The sequence below is a fragment of the Equus przewalskii genome, chromosome 18, assembly GCF_037783145.1.
Source record: "Equus przewalskii isolate Varuska chromosome 18, EquPr2, whole genome shotgun sequence".
In the NCBI taxonomy this organism is placed as follows: Eukaryota; Metazoa; Chordata; class Mammalia; order Perissodactyla; family Equidae; genus Equus; species Equus przewalskii.
The window spans coordinates 20,323,925-20,329,586 of record NC_091848.1 but is presented as its reverse complement, the minus strand read 5'-3'; the positions used below and the strand labels follow the sequence as shown (position 1 = coordinate 20,329,586).

General features: G+C 40.3%; 1 pseudogene; it reads left to right on the top strand.

The window, feature by feature from the left end:
* LOC103551659 (large ribosomal subunit protein uL5 pseudogene) lies at positions 1-554 on the top strand (annotated as a pseudogene).
* Positions 555-5,662: the final 5,108 nt, after the last annotated feature.

Here is a 5,662-nt window from a genome sequence, read left to right as displayed (position 1 = left end):
ATGGCACAGGATCAGGGTGAAAAGGAGAATCCCATGTGGGAACTTCGCATCTGCAAGCTCTGCCTCAACATCTATTGGGTGGAGAGTGGAGACAGACTGACCTGGGCAGCAAAGGTGCTGGAGTAGCTCACAGGCCAGACCCCTGTGTTTTCCAAAGCTAGATACACCATCAAATTATTTGGCATTAGGAAAAATGAAAAGATTGCCATCTACTGCATGGTCTGTGGGGCCAAAGCAGAAGAAATCCTGGAGAAAAGTCCAAAGTCGTGGGAGTATGAGTCAAGAAAAAATAGCTTCTCAGATACTGGAAACTTTGGTTTGGGGATCCAAGAACACATCAATCTGGGGATCAAATATGACCCAATCATTGGTATCTAGAGCCTGGACTTCTACGTGGCGCTGAGTAAGCCATGTTTCACCATCACGGACAAGAAGTTCAGGACAGGTTGCATTGGGGCCAAACACAGAAATAGCAAAGAGGAGGTCATGCCCTGGTCCCAGCAGAAGTATGGTGAGGTCATCCTTCCTGGCAAATAAATTCCTGCTTCTATCCAAAAGGCTTCTATCCAAAAGTTTTCAGCGAAAAAAAAAAAAAAGAAGAAGATATACAGACGGCAAATAAGCATATAAAAAGGCACTCAACATCATAGGTCATTAGGGAATTGGAAATTAAAACAAGAAGATATCACTATACACCCATTAGAATGGCCAAAATTTAAAACACTGACAACACCAAGTGCTGACAGGGACAGGAAGCAACAGTAACTCATTCATTGTTGGTGGGAATGCAAAATGGTACAGCCGTTTCAGGAGACAGGTGGTGGTTTCCAAGAAAACTAAACATACTTTTACCATATGATTCAGCAATCACACTCCTTAGTATTCACCCAAATGAGATGAAATTTATGTCCACACAAATCTTGCACACAGATGTTTATAGCAGCTTTATTCATAATTGCCAAAATTTGGAAGCAACCAAGATGTCCCTCCTTAGGTGAATAGATAAATAAACTGTGTCAATCAAGACAATGGGATATTATCCAGCACTAAAAAGGAAACGAGCTATCAAGCAATGAAAAGATATAGAGGAACCTTAAATGCACATTTTTAAGTGAAAGAAGCCAATCTGAAAAGGCAACATACTGTCTAACTCCAACTATATGACTTTCTGGAAAAGGCAAAAGCACAGAGATAATAAAAGGATCAGTGGTTGTCAGGGGAGAGGGGAGATGGAGAGATGAATAGGCAGAGCACAGAGGATTTTTGGGGCCATGAAACTATTCTGTATGATATTCTAATGGTGGATATATGCCATTGTACATTATTGACATCCATAGAATCTAAAACACCAAGAAGTGGGCCCTAATGTAAACTACAAACTTGAGGTGATAACGTAGGTGCATTGATTTGTAACAAATTTACCACTCTAGTTTGTGATGTTGATAGCGGGGGAGATGTGCGTTTGTGTGGGGCAGGGAATATATGAGAACTCTCTGTACTTTCTGCTCAATCTTGCTTTGAACCTAAAACTGCTCTAAAAATAGAGTTTATTTTTTTTTTAAAAAAAGAAGAATATGTGTGGAGACCCTGGGGGAAAAAAGGATCATAAATCTAGAAAAACTGTCCCACTAAACTCTGGAAGGAATCAGGACTCTGAAAAATCTTGGTTTGGTAGTCTTATCAGAATGCAATACATAGCGGGGAGGGGGAAGATGGGACACACTGCTTTTGCAGCTCCAAATAGAAAACTCATAGAAAGATCTCTGATTAGCTTTGCTTGGGTTACAAGCCTACTTCATGACTTACTCAAGGGAATGGGCTACTAAGAAAGGCTCAGCCAGATTCACTTGCCATAGACTGGGCTGATCTTTAGCCAGTGGACACTAGCAAGGCCATCGCCAAGGCTGCCTGATACATCCATATATTTTGTTATATAACCACTGCCGAAGTCCCCCAAGTACCTCTCTGCTGCCCACTAGCTTGGCCCTTCACCATGTCCGCTGGACCACCCCTTCCCATCCTGCTACTAAAATAGGAGCCCACAACCCAGCCTGGTTGCTATGGCTGACTTGCAATTTGATCAGTTGGGACACACTGTAACAGCTGTTAAATATTATTATTTTTTTTTTGAGGAAGATTAGCCCGGAGCTAACTACTGCCAATCCTCCTCTTTTTGCTGAGGAAGACTGACCCTGAGCTAACATCCGTGCCCATCTTCCTCTACTTTATATGTGGGACACCTACCACAGCATGGCTTTTGCCGAGCAGTGCCATGTCCTTACCCAGGATCGGAACCGCAAACCCCGGGCCACCAAGAAGCGGAATGTGCAAACTTAACTTCTGCGTCACCGGGCCGGCCCAAGTTGTTAAATATTTTGACCAAAACCAGCTTCAGGAGTGGAACCTGTGCAATTGAAAAGGCCCTGTGCTTAGAAGGGCCCAGCATCTAGTTTAATGCTTGGGTGTCACCATCTTGAAATTCTTAATAAATTTTGAACAAGGGCCTTGCATTTTTATTTTGCACTGGACCTCAAAAATTATGCAGCCTGTTCTGATTTTGCCTTTCATCCGTGGAGACGGGGTACTGTTATTACATGGTTGAAGTCGAGGAAAAGTTGTAACAGAGGAAAAGTAAACGCTGGACACATTAATATTACGTGTCACTGAACATGTGCACTTACAGGTTTTTCTTTTTTTTATTGAGGTAACATTGGTTTATAACATTATATAAATTTCAGGTGTACATGATTATATTTCGATTTCTGTGTAGACTACATCATGTTCACCACCCAAAGGCTAGTTGCGATCCATGATCCTTTACCCTTTCGCCCTCTTCCCTCCCCACTTCCCCTCTGGTAACCACCAATCTAATCTCTGTATCTCTGTGTTTGTTGTTGTTGTCTTTAGCTTCTATTTACAAGTGAGATCATATGGTATTTGACTTTCTCCTTCTGACTTATTTCGCCTAGCATAAAACCCTCAAGGTCCATCCATGTTGTCACAAATGGAAAGATCTCACCTTTTTTTACAGCTGAGTGGTATGCCACATCTTCTTTATCCATTCATCCATTGGTGGGCACCTAGGTTACTTCCAAGTCTTGGCTATTGTGAATAATGCCACAAGGAACATAGGGGTGCATATATCTTTACGCATCTGCGTTTTCATGTTCTTTGGATAAATACCCAGCAGTGGAATAGCTGGATCATATGGTAGTTTTATTCTTAATTTTTTGAGGAATCTCCATACTGTTTTCCATAGTTGCTGCACCAGTATGTACTCCCACCTGCAGCGTATGAGAGTTCCCTTTTCTCCACATCCTCTCCAACACTTAATATTTCTTGTCTTGTTAATTATAGCCACTCTGACAGCAGTGAGGTCATATCTCATTGTAGTTTTGATTTGCGTTTCCCTTATAGCTAATGATGTTGAACATCTTTTCATGTGCCTGTTGGCCATCTGTATATCTTCTTTGGAGAAATATCTGTTCAGATCTTTTGCCCATTTTTTTAATTGGGTTTTTTTGTTGTTGTCATTGAGATGTATGAGTTCTTTATATATTTTAGATATTAACCACTTATCAGATATATGGTTTGCAAATATCTTCTCCCAGTTGGTGGGTTGTCTTTTCGTTTTGTTGATGGTTTCCTTTGCTGTGCAGAAGCTTTTTAGTTCTATGTAGTCCCATTTGTTTATGTTTTCTTTTGTTTTCCCTGCCTGGTGAGACATGGTATTCAAAAATATGCTGCTAAGACCAATGTCAAAGAGCATACTGTCTATGTTTTCTTCTAGAAGTTTTCTGGCTTCAGGTCTTACATTCAAGTCTTTAATCCATTTTGAGTTAATTTTCGTGTACTGTGTAAGATAATGGTCTACTTTCATTCTTGTGCATGTGGCTGTCCAGTTTTTCCCAACAACATTTATTGAAGAGCCTTTCCTTTCTCTATTACACCTTTTTGGCTCCCTTGTCGAAGATTAGCTGTCCAGAGATGTGTGGGTTTATTTCTGGGCTCTCAATTCTGTTCCATTGAACTGTGTGTCTGTCTTTCTGCCAGTACCACGCTGTTTTGATTACTAGAGTTTGTGCACTTGTAATTTGAAGAATGAACGAAGTCCTTAGGACAGTTCAAGGGAGGAGGCTCTTAGGAGTAATAAGTCTTAATCCAAGGCTCTTAAAAATACTTTCAGGGGCCCACCTGGTGGCATAGTGGTTAAGTTCGCGCACTCCTCTTTGGTGGCCCAGGTTTCGCAGGTTCGGACCTGGGGCACGGACATATACACCACACATCAAGTCATGCCATGGCAGCATGCCACATACAAAATGGAGGAAGATTGGCACAGATGTTAGGTCAGGGCCAATCGTCCTCAAGCAGAAAGAGGAAGATTGGCAGTAGATGTCAGCTCAGAACCAATCTTCCTCACCAAAAAAAAGTTCGGAAATCAGAAGAATGGTTGCCTCTGGAGAGTGGGTGGGGTGGGGATTCAATGGAAAGAGATGCATGGGAAGTGTCTGGAGTAATAATAATGTTTAATACCTTGATAGGAATTTGTATGCATTTTTCAAAGCTCAGCAAATGTACATTTAAGATTTGTGCATTTCATTGTTTGTAAATATTATATTAAAAGAAAACCTATAAACAAATATTGAACTCTAGTTAATGATATGCATGCTGAAATATTTAGAGGGGATATACTCATGTCTGCCATTATGATGTTTGAAATGCATCAAAAATTAGATAGATTAAGGATAAGGGGACGGATGTATGAACAGATAGACAGACAGACAGACAGGTATGTGATAAGGCCAGTAAAGTAAAGTGGTAAAGGAAGACTCTGGGTAATGAGTATATGAGTATTTGCTGTAAAATTCTTTCGACTTCCTATGTCTGAACTTCTTCATAATAAAATGTTGGGAAAAAATACTTCCAGAAGAAAAGAGCAGCTTCCATTTGTTTCTGAGGTTTGCTAGTGCTGAATGTTTTAATGGACTTGGCAATTACTGTGAGATGCAACACCTAAGCTAATAGCTGAATTCTATTTTCTTAAATTAAAAACTCAAAGATGTTCTTTTCAGATCTCCTAGTCCTTAAAATGTTTATGAAGAATGTTTGTAAAATGGAAGATTGCCTGTGCTCCTCTTAAAGCCACTGAGTGCCTGCATGAGCCTAAGAATTCTAAGTCTACAGAATGATATATAATGCATGGAGTGTGTGCTCTCAGTGGTGTTTTTCCTCTTTTCTTGACGTCAGTTGCCATTTGTAAGGGTTGCCAAGGTAATGACCAGACACATCTAAAGACAAGCCTGCAAGAAAGGACAGCAGACTTATTTTTTCCCTTTTAGCATCAACTATGTTTAAAATTCATAACACATTCAGTTTGATGAAATCTACTTCACAGAGAGCCAAACTTCACAGTACAGAGAACTCTCCCCTCTCCCCGATCTTTGCAGCTCTGCTTTTAATGACTGGATTTGTTCAAAAACTGCGTATAGACTTTTATATATGCTACAGTATTTTTCTGAGAAAAAAAATGTGAGGAAGCGCTGGTTGTATTTCATGAAATCGTTTTGGTTATGTCAATAGAAAGACCTAGTTTACCTCAAAGGCAGACATGGGAAAAATTGGGATCTGTTCAAAAAGGAAATATTTCGTGGTCCTTGAAAAG